Raw genomic sequence first — 12,016 nt, forward strand, 5'->3', positions numbered from 1 at the left:
GTCTGTGGTATGTGATGGAGCTGTGGATTTCATGCCTATGTCCCTCAGCCTTCTATGACTGCTTTATGTGACCAGTTCTACCCTGAGAGATGCTTGGCGGAACTGACCCTGCAGACCTGGAAACTGGAGGAAGGAATGCTGCTTGCCATAGAATATTGATAATTTCTGCATAGCACTGTAGAATTGTTGGTATAAGCACCCAAATTCCTTTGTTTCTGCCTAACCAGTACAACACTCTAGTAACCCCTCCATTTGCATTTATGCAATTACAGACATACTGATTTAGCCCCACATTGATTCTGCAATGTGTACAGTATGATGGAAGACACAGGAGGTCACAATTATCCCATGCATTGCTGGTGGGAATGTAAAATGATGCAGCCACTTTGGAAAACAGCCTTGCAGTTCATCAGATGATTAAAGGTAGAGTTACCATATGATCCAGCAATTCCATTCCCAGGTATATACCCAAGAGTAATGAAAACATATGTCTATGTAAAAACTTGTACACAAATATTCATAGCAGCACGGTTCATAACTGCTAAAAAAGTGGAAACAACCCAAATGTCCATCAACGAATGAGTGGTAAAATGTGGTAATCCAAATAATGGAATATTATTTGGCTATAAAAAGGAATGAAGTACTAATACATGCTACCACATGAATGAACCTTGAAATTTTGCTAAGAAACCAGTCACAAAAGTCTACATATTGTATGATTCCATTAATATGAAATGTCCAGTCTAAGCAAATCTATAGAAACAAAAAGTAAATTAGTGATTGCTTAGGGATGGAGAGGTTGAAGGGAAGTGGGGAATGTCTGTTAATGGGTACAGAGTTCCTTTTTTGAGGTGATGAAAATGTTCTAAATTGATTTTGGTAATCGTTGTACAACTGTGAATATACAAAAAACATTGAATTGTACACTGTAAACAGGTAAATTTTATGACATGTGAATTATATCTTAATAAAGATGTTTTCCAAAAAACAATGAGATAAATAAAATACATTGCTCATGAGACTGGTACAGCCACTCTGGAAAAGTTGGCAGTTTTAAAAAACTTACCAAATCACCCTACAATCCCAAGTAGGTATTTACTCAAGAAAAATGAAAATTTATGTTCACGTAAAAAATTGTATGCAAATATTTATAGCAAGTTTATTCATAACCACCAAAACCTGAAAACAACCTAAATGCCTTTCAGTAGATAGATAAAATATGGTACATTCATACAAAGAATACTAACACAATTAAAAAGAAGGAACTATTGATACATGCAACAACTTGGATGGATTTCAAAAGTATTAATCCAAGTGAAAGAGGCCCATGTAAAAAGTTTCCTTTTATATGACATTTTGGTAAAGATGAAATTATAAATAGTGTAATTATTAACATGTTGCAACAAAGGAGTTCCAAACACCCTAAAAGGAAGGGTCTGGCCCAAAGATTCTTCCTGATGGATTGAAGAAGTTGCTTGTACAATGCTGAGATTAAAAACAGTTACCTTATCAAGGAAGAGTTGTAACTAATCTTAAAATACTATAATGGTAGAAAAAACGTCAGTGACTTCCCTCCTCTCCCGTTTTTGTCAGATCAAAGGAAAATATTTATGAAATGAAAACAGTAACCTTTGTATTTGCCATTCTTCTTTGTAGTATTACAAATGATTTTTCAAAATATCCTTTATTTAATGAGCAAATATAAGCACATATATTGTAAATTCATAAAGATTACATAATACATTTAAGAACAAACAATACAATGTTTTATAGCTACATTTGTTTTTTGAAATGCAAACAAAAACACTATCTATATTAAGATAAAACAGTAAAAACTGTTCCAAACTATTTCAAAGAAATTACAAGAATTTTTTTTTTGTTCTTTGTTTTGTTTTCACACAATTCCCTGTTATGCTTGAGATCAAAAGAATGTTGGGACAATTACACTTTTTAAAACAGCGCAAAGCAGAGACATAACATGGTAGCCTACCATAAACATTCTGAAACTTGCAAACATTTGTTTTATCTTCCTAAATCATCAAGAGAAGAAAAGGGTCAGTCGGGGACACAGGAGGGAAACAAAGTCATATCACAATACTAGAAAAAAAAGACAATCTGGCAAGTGGTGATAGTAACTTTTAATTCAGTTGTGGTTTGAAAGGTGGTGCCTGGGAGAGAATAACAATTATCACACAGCGGCCTCCAGCAGATCTCCCACTGCTGATGAGATTCCTCTTTCTATCCTAGTACTCATGGCCCACAGAAGGTAGGGAGGATGGCGGCTGACAAACGCAGTCAGACACCCAAGGAAGCAGCCTCACGTCCCCTGTCCAGGTGACACCTATCCCTGATGGGCTGCAAACTCCAGCCAGCCAGTGATGCAGGTTTTCTGACTCCTGCTTCTCCTTGTGTCACGGTCCCCAGGGACCCGTGATGCACTTCCTGGCTTACTGAGGTCAACCCAGTTCCCAAGCCACATGCTCTTCATGCCGCCTGTCGCCGGATCTGAACTGGTTGGGCCAGGGCTCTGTGATCTGGCTCTCCCTAGGCAGCGGCAGAGGGGTGAGTCCTTGACGGGGGTGAGAGTGGCACTGTCTTGTGACTTTGTTAAATTAACATTTGTTAAGTGAGGCACAGGGTGCAGGTTGGTGACAACAGGACCACAAGAATAATTAGAGAAGTTTATTACTCACAGGTCCTGGAGAAAGTACACTTCATCTCTACAGCAGCTGTCAGGTCAAGGCAGAGTGCAAGAAGGCAGGACACGGGGGCACATGCCCTTGCTAGGGTCCCTGGGTGGAGTGCTTTGGGCTTCCCAGGCTAGGATCCGATAGGTCAATTCAAACCAGAATTTTGGTAAGCCGCAGGAGTTCTATCTAAGGGGTGCATAAGGCATACAGGCGCTGGGAAGCGGGGGAGACTGTTGATCAAAAGAGCTGTTGGGGAAGGCATACCAGGAACTTCTGTTTGCCTGGGACTCTGTGGCTGCCATGGAGGGTGTGCGCTTGCATGAGGGGGCTAGTGTCAGTTTAAGGTCCCTGCAAACCACTTGGCCAAACAAAATGGATGAGGAGGCAGCAATACCCAGGAGTAGTAGCTCAGTTAAACTCTCCGTTATGTCGACATGGGTTTCTCCGTAAGAGTGAAGGGCGCCCGGCGGCCGGCTGCAGACCCGGCCAGGAAGACGCCCGGCCTCCACCCGGTCCCCGGGGCTCGGCTGAGAGCTACCCTGCCGGTGGGTAGTGTCTGGAAGAGTCTCCCCAGGAGAGTGCCGGGCTCGGGCACAGCCCGGGCCTCCTGTCGCTGAGCCGAGGCCCCTCCAGCTCCAGGTACGCGCTGATCGCCGGGGGATGCAGGATTTCCAATATGAAGACCCATCCTCCCAGGAGCGGTTTCAGACGTTGGACAAACCTGCAGAGGGCGGACGGACCTCACGCGGGACTCGACTTCCGGGGCTCCTTGGCGTGTTGTGGAGCTCTTGGAGTGCCCGAGGTCTCCGGTTGGGGCCCCTCCCGCCGATGCCAAAGCCGAGGCACCCGCAGGCAGCGGAGGGGACCCGGCGGGGGGAGGAGCCGCGGCTGCTGTGGGAGGCGGGGAAGGGATGCTACCACGACCTTCGCTCTCCTCCGCCTGATCCGGGAGGGGCACTCCTGCCCGCCCACCCCCATTTTAAGCCAGTACAATAAACAACAAAATAACACAAATCTTCCCGACGTGCTAAGAAAGCCCGAGCTGTGCACTCATGGTACCAGGTGCGATCTAACCAAACCTTTATACCTATTATAAGATACAATTAGTTGTATAAATTGGAGTTGTATTTAGACCTTCGATTTTGCCAAGGGGAAAGACGTACTAGAACATGGTTTGCCTTCCGGGCAGAACCCCGAAAATATCCAGAGAGGTGGAGGAGAGAATCTCGAAGCCTCGAGCCAAGAGGAAGTACCTGGTCTCGGCGTTCTAGGTTCCCATGGTCACGCTGCCCACTTCCGGCCAGACGCAGACACAGCGCCGCACACCTTCCTCTTGGAGCTGGTAGCCCGGGGCAACCAGGACGCCGAACCTTGAAGCTCCTCACTGGTCGCTGCAATTTGTGACATCCTGCCAGTGTGGCGGCGGCTGACGTACCAGGGGCTCTGAAAATGTAAAGATAACGTTTTGGCTTTCTGGGGCACAGGGGGGTGAAAGGCCTGACACTCTCTACTTGGCAACCCTGGCAATTGAGGAGTTGGGGGGCAGGGAGCTGGACATGGGAAGGGAAAGGGGAAAGAAGGGAGTTAATGACCTGGGCCTTAGACCCTAGAAAGTTGTCCAGCTGCCTCCAATTCCTGGGCCCAGACTAGCCCAGCTGGACCTGCAGTCAGGGCTCACGTTAAGGGGAAAGAATGACATCCCATGTTTCTAGATGGAAAAACTTAATATTGTTACTATGATAGTACTGCCCCAAATTGATCTACAGATTCAACACAACCCCTATCAAAATCCCAGCTCACTTCTTTGAAAAATTAAACAAGCTGATCATAAAATTTGTATGGAAATTTAAGGAACTCAGAATAGCCAAAACAATATTTTAAAAGAATAACAAGTTGGCGGACTCACACTTCCTGCTTTCAAAACTGTCAGAGGCAAATAATCAATAAACAATCTACAATAGTGAGACCATCACTTCAAATAAAACAGTTGATGGCATTTGTTGCCAATGATAAAATTAGAGCTTTCATAAGCATGATCATTGTCAACAATACCCACAACTGCTCACAATCGGACAACATAGCCAGCTGGTAAAGGAAGCACCAGATCTGAGTCCTCACCCACACCTTGCTCTTATTTGCCACGGTTAAATTCCAGTAGCCCAGTTTCCCAGGGGTAAGCATGGAAAGTAAAAGAAGAGTGAGTTAATAATGTGGTTTGGGTCTCTTAGAGCCAGCTTGGGTCTTTTATTCCCCTACCCAACCATGAGGCTGAGCATTCTATCAAATTGGAGGCATGCTTCCTAGAATTTCCACATTACTGCCTATCTTATTGTGTGCTTTACTGGAAACTGAGTTTTGATTGCCCACTTATATAGTTTTTCTTTTTAGAGTCCATTACACTCAAATCAACAATGTAGATTTTCAGATTAAAATAAATCGAAAAAGGAAAGCAAATTAAACCCATAGTGATCAGAAGGAAGGATAATAAAGATTAAAGTGTAAGTTAATAAAGATGCAAAATCAAAGAGCTAGGTCTTTGAAAAGATTTGTTGTTTTTTTTTTTCACCACACGGCTTGTGGGATCTTAGTTCCCCAACCAGGGACTGCACCTAGGCCCTTGGCAGTGAGAGCATGGGGTCCTAACCACTTGACTGCCAGGGAATTCCCATGAAAAGATTTCTTTAATGACAAATTAGCTAGAATGACCAAGAGAAAAGTGATTCAAATTACTAAAATCAGAAGCGAAATAGCAATGTTACGGAAGTAAATGATTATTTTAAAAAATAGTATAAATCATTGCCAATAAATTAGATAATTCAGTTGAAATGGACAAATTCCTAGAAAGACACAAACTACCAAAAATGACTATAACAGAAATAGGAAATCTGAGTAGACCTATAACAAGCAAAGAGACTTAGTAATTTTTAAAACTTCTCACAAAGAATAGCCCAGCCCACATGACTCCACTGGTGAATTCTACCAAATGTTTAAGGATTAAGTAATGTCAATTCTTCACAAACTCTTCAAAAAAAATACAAGAGGCGGTAACAGTTCCAACTTATCAAAAGAGGCTAGTATTACTCTGGCACCAAAACCAGACAAAAATATCACAAGAAAATAAAGCTATAGATCAAGATTCCTTATGAATATAAAACACAATATCCTCAATAAATTACTGGCAAATCAAATCCAGCAACATATAAAAAAGATCATACACAATGATCAAGTGGGTTGTATCCCAAGAATGCAAGCATGGCTTAACATAAAAAATTAATCTTTATAAATCAATACTTATAGAATATTAATCTTCTCAATAGACATAGAAAAGCATTTGACAAAATTCAACAGACCTTCATGATTCAAAAACAAAACACTCAACACATTAGGAATAGTAGGGAACTTCCTCAACCTGATAAAAGGCATCTACAAAAAACCCCACGGCTAACATCATACTTAATAGGAAAATACTGAATACTTTCCCTCAAGACTGGCAACAAAACAAAGATGTTTACTTTATGTCTCTATAGATTTGCCTATTCTGGACATTTCATATAAATGGAATCATACAATATGTGACCATTTGTGTTTGCTTCTTTTATTTAGCAATGTTTTCAAGGTTCATGCATGTCGTATTGATAGCATGGTGTATGACTACTTCATTCTTTTATGTAATGGTATAATATTACATTGTAGAGCTATAATACATTTTGTTTGTCTATTCATCAGTTGATGGACATTTCGATTGTTCCCACTTTTTGGTTATTTGTTGCTATGAACATTCATCTACAAGTTTTTGTATGGACGTACATTTTTTTTTTTTTTTTTTTTTTTGCGGTACGCGGGCCTCTCACTGTTGTGGTCTCTCCCGTTGCGGAGCACAGGCTCCGGACGCGCAGGCTCAGAGGCCATGGCTCACGGGCCCAGCTGCTCCACGGCACGTGGGATCTTCCCGGACCGGGGCACGAACCCGTGTCCCCTGCATCGGCAGGCGGACTCTCAACCACTGCGCCACCAGGGAAGCCCTGGACGTACATTTTTAATTATCTTGGATAATTAATTATCTTGGATGAGTGGAATTGCCAGATCAAATGGTAGTTCTACGTTGAACTTTTGAAGGAACTGCCAAAATCTTTTCCAAAGCAGCTGCACCATATTACACTCCCACCAATGTATGAGGGTTCCAATTAATTCTTGGGCCAAATGGTATGGCTAGAGTTGGCTGATTAGACTGGAATCTCACTGTAAGCTGAAAAGTGTCAGGAGTGGTGGGTCATCCTTGGTATCCCTAAAAGCGGGTCAAGAGTTCTATGTAGTCAATCCATCAGGAGCAGATGGGGCAAAGTCTTTTTCTTTGTGCCCATCCCAGATGGTGGGTGCACTGCAGTGCCTGGTGGTGATCTGAGCAGTGCAGTTTGATCAGCAGCTTGATTACAGTCAATCTCATCAGAGAATAATCCCTTACTGTGAGCATCTACATGAGTGACCAGAAGGTCTGATTAGCAGCTGCAGTTTGTTCATGGCCCCAGAGAAGAGTGTCTTACTCTGCCAGTCTGTACTCTTAAGTGGCAGACCAAACAGCCCAAGAATCAGTAAACAAAGCAAAACAAAACGGGTTCCTGAAGGGAAGTACTGGTTGCAACTATGAAAATGCCTTTTGAGTTCTTCCCATGGAGCACAGTGACGACATCTGCTTTTGATTCTACATAGCTGACAGCTTTAACAGCGGCTGTAGCATAGTTGCCAGGTTTTCATGCAAAAGTGAGACTTTCTTTTCTTTCTTTTTTTCTTTTTTTTGGGGGGGTACGCAGGTCTCTCGCTATTTTGGCCTCTCCCGTTGCGGAGCACAGGCTCCGGACACGCAGGTTCAGCGGCCATGGCTCACGGGCCCAGCCGCTCCGCGGCACGCGGGAGCCTCCCGGACCGGGGCACGAGCCCGTGTCCCCTGCATCGGCAGGCGGGCTCTCAACCACTGCGCCACCAGGGAAGCCCAAAAGTGAGACTTTCTTGACACTGAGCCTTTGATTTGCCAAACAACAGGTTATCATCTATTAAGAGAAAGCTTTGGAATCGGGGTAGAAGCACTTGTGCTATATCCTGACCTTGCACTGGTGCCAACGGCAGGGGAATTTGTCCCATAATACTTCTCTACCTTTAGCTCTACCCCGAAGGGGGGAATGTTTCCTGGTAGTTTATGAGCATTTATAGTTAAAGCATAGAACACATCAATTTTATTATATATTTGGCAGAGGAAGCTATAGCAACAGTAGATTAATTGTCCCAGGGCCCTCACCTATATGGTAACTTTAATTTTTTTTCCCCTTTTCACTGTAAGTTTTGCCCAAATTCTATCAGGAGATCATGTTACATTCTGGCTGAGAGCCTGAGGATTGCTGGAGGACGGTGGAGGCTAGGCTGTAGAGGTTGGCTGGAGCAACTGGGGAGCCTTTTTATGCTTTGGCTCCTTGCCCACTGGATGCGTCCTCCACCCCTGTGTATCTCCCAGTGTCTGGAGAGCACCTGGGTTGCGAGGCTTGCTCTTTCTTCCTCCTCACATGCCACAGCTTAGTCCTGCAGGCCTTGGTACAATCAGCTACCCCTGTGCCTCAACCACCACCCACCCCCATCCACCATGGTAGGATGATGACTTGGGCACCTGTATCCAACAAATCCAACTCAGTAAAAATTTGAGTCCTTCCTCTACCCGGAATTCCCCAGTTTACTTGACATTTTTCCTTTTAAAGCAGCTAAGGTCAGAGTAAAGCAGAGATCAGGGAGGGAGAGAGTAGCTCAGCACCAGTAAGCAAGGCTGTGCATATACTTGCAGCTTCTTGCAGCTGCCCGCTCACGCTAAGCATACAAACTCATAACATTCTTAGTCTACCCAAAGCTCTATATCCTCATTGCAGACATTATCTATTTTCAGTTTTTCAATCCCCTAATTCACTACCCATAGCCTACACTGCCTTTTGACCTAGGTAGCAGGGTCTGCTCTCCCATTATCCTGATGACATTGCTTTCTTCTCTTGCACTGGAGGGGAGTGAACAACCACCAAAGCACCAGTCAGGTGACTTCTTTCAATCCTACTTCTTGCTGCCCAGTCTGTAAACATTCATTAACAGGTTGGACAATGGGGGACACTTAATCCCCCATCACCCACCACTTAGGCAAGAGCATTTGTGACTGGATCCCAGGGAGTCTTAGTGTTCACTGCCCCAAACTGTCAAGTGGACAAGCGTTCCTTAAGCACTAGTGTGGTGGTTAATGAGGTTACATGAATCACTACTATAGCTGTTCCGTTGCTTACCATGCTTCCATAGACTCAGTTGGTTAGGACACAACAAGCCCAAATACATTCAGACAGTTCATTGCAGTTAGCAAAAGCACAATCATCATGATATCAATTGCCTGCATCCCTAGTCCCATGGAAAACACTAAAACAGAGGAGCCATATAATGGATAATTAGAACGGTGGTCATTCTTTCACTGAAGAGTCAGCTCTAAACTTAAGCCAAGGGCTTCTATAACCTGCAGCCATATCCAAAGAGGAGAAGAAATGAAGTCTTGAAGTCAACTGCAACTGAGAAGGTGGATGAAATATGGTCTTTTGGCTATTTCTGTTAAGGCTGCTTGCCTCCCTTGGTTTGGGGGGATGCAGGGCATTCTACCAAGACTCATTTACACTGCAGTTAAGCTTTGCTTACTTGGCCTGTATGGTGATGTAGAAGGTAAACAGGGTGCCGTGGTATAACTATCCCTCCAAGAGACTTCAAATCTTAAACCAATCTTGCATTCCTGGGATCATTCATGGCATAAATACAGTTGCTCATGGTGTGTTATCATTTTTATAAATTGCTGGCTTCAATTTTCTTACATTTTGTTAATGACTTTTTCACCTATGTAGTAAAGAATTTAACCTTGGCCAGAGAGAGGTCTGCCCTTTGCCCTCCTTGGCTTAAGGTGGTAATAGCTAATGAAGCCTGTCAATGCTGTTCCTCACAGGAGTCTCTTTGTTTTCCTGCGGATTTTTAGTCACTCGACAGTCAATGTGATTTAGGGTTGTGGCTGGCCATAAGTCTAACAGGGTGATTTAGGGTGAGGACTTTGGGTCACATGGTAACAGCTTGACCTCCTGAGGGGCTAAAAACTGAGATCAGGCACACAGGCAGTCAACAGTGCCTATGTAATGGAACCCCAATAAAGATTCTGGACACCAAGGCTCAGGTGAGCTTCCCTGGTAGACAGTTCTCCATGCATATTGTCATACATCGTCCCTGGAAGCAGCTAACCCTGTCCATGATTCCTCATGGAGAGGATAACTGGAAGCTCTGCGTTTGGAGCCCTCCCGGACTCTGTCCTATGACTGATTTTAATCTGTATCTTCTTCCTGTGGTAACAGTGGATATAACAACTTTCAGTGAGTTCTGTAAGTCCTTCTAGCAAATTAGTTGGGGACCCCCAGACTTGCAATTGGTGTCAGAAGTAAGCATGCTCTTGGAGGCCCTTAAACTCTGCCATGATGTGAGAAGTAAAGATGGTCTCTTGGAGGCTGTTCCTCAAATTTTGCAGCATCTATATTCATGGGGTATATTGGTCTATCATTTTCTTTTCTTGTAATGTCTTTGTCTAGTTTGGTATTAGGGAAATGACTCCTAAAAGGAATTGAGGAGTATTCCTTCCTACTCTATTTTCTGAATGACTTTATTTAGGATTGCTATATTTTTCCTCCTTAAATATTTGACAGAATTTACTAGTGAAGTAATCTGGACTTGTGCCGGGGACCAGCCCCAGCTGAACAGGTTTCACCGAAAGGGGAGACGGAGTCGGCGTGGACAGAACACAAGACACCTCAGAGGATGCAAGGATCTGCCAAATTTATTTTCATAATTCCGAAGCTTTTATACTGTGAGGCAATCTCACTTTCAATCTTAACAATTTAGTTCCCTAGCCAAAAACCCCTTACAAGCCATAAAACAAAGATCAAAAACAAAGGTACAAAGCCATAAAACAAAGGTCATTTTCGTCAGCAGATTACATCAACAGGTTAAACAGGTTTTTATGGTCAAGTAGTCTTCTGATCTCTATAGTCTCTTTCATCCCCTGTGGTTAGGTACATCTTGGTCACATCTAGGTCAGGAACTTTATCTGCGGTTCCATTATTCTTCCCAGAAGTAAATGTTCTTATACCTGTATGTTCTGTTTAGTTAGCTGGTTACACAAAACACAAACTCAAACACATTACTCTTTTACAATCTGTAAATGCCTTCAGGCCGTAACATTTTACCTTTAACATCAAAACAAGGTGTTATAAACGTACTAACCCTAGGGGGTCTTTGTGGAGGGCATTGTACCTTAAATCTGTCACCAAGGTCCTTTGCAAAATATTTACAAAATATAATTTGTCCCTTATATCTATTCTTATAAAAAGAGCAGTAAAGCTTATATATATTTGCCTTAAAGCTTACCCTATCTAATTTCGCATATACCCATTGTAATAAAAACCTTCCCCGCCACCAAACCCAAGAATTTCCTAGTATATCTTTAACTCCCCAGGGAGGCCATAACTCATCCAATTTACTTTGTAAAGTAGGTTCTTGCCACAAAAACATTCCTGTCGTATTTCCCCGAGCCCAATGCCTTGGCCCGGGAGTGGGGATCTCAGGTGTAGTCATCAAGGGAGCCGGAGTGATTACAATCCTTCTTGGCTTTTCCCTCAGTTGGGATCTTTCCTTAAACCCTCCATCGGAACTGGGAATATTTCCCAACCCCAATAGCAATCCTACAAAATCACTTTAGGCAAAGGCAGGGGAAGACAAGGGGAACCACACAGAGCAAAGCCTTGCTACCACACAGAGGAAAGCTGTGGTCCACGGAGGAAATGGGAAACAAAGCCCTGCTGCGGCGGGAGAGCAGTTGCCATTGGCTAGGTCTCTTGTCTGCTACCTGGGTTCCCATCTGAGCTGGGCGTGGGAAGCGAAGCAGCCATGGGGACAGGGTTCAGGCTCCTGCAAAGTTGGGGGGTGAGGGTCTATGCCCCACCTCTGTTGGCCCCCAAGTTCTCTCCTGATGGCCCCTCTGCGACTGTGCCTGTCTTAGGTTGTTCCTTCCCTGAGGAATCTTACCCGTCTCTGGCTAACCAGCCATCCTCCGGGGCCAAGCAGGGAGATGTGAGGTGTGCGAGGTGCAGTGCCCCCAGAGAAGGTTAGTTCTCTGTCACCTTGGTAGCCTATGCCCCCGTGGCCTCCACGCCCAGCACCTGCCCTGGGATTCCCTCGCCAACTGGCGGGGCCCCGGCTCTGGTCACATGTCTTCGGGAACCCAGGTTTCT

The sequence above is a fragment of the Orcinus orca genome, chromosome 15, assembly GCF_937001465.1.
Source record: "Orcinus orca chromosome 15, mOrcOrc1.1, whole genome shotgun sequence".
NCBI lineage: Eukaryota > Metazoa > Chordata > Mammalia > Artiodactyla > Delphinidae > Orcinus > Orcinus orca.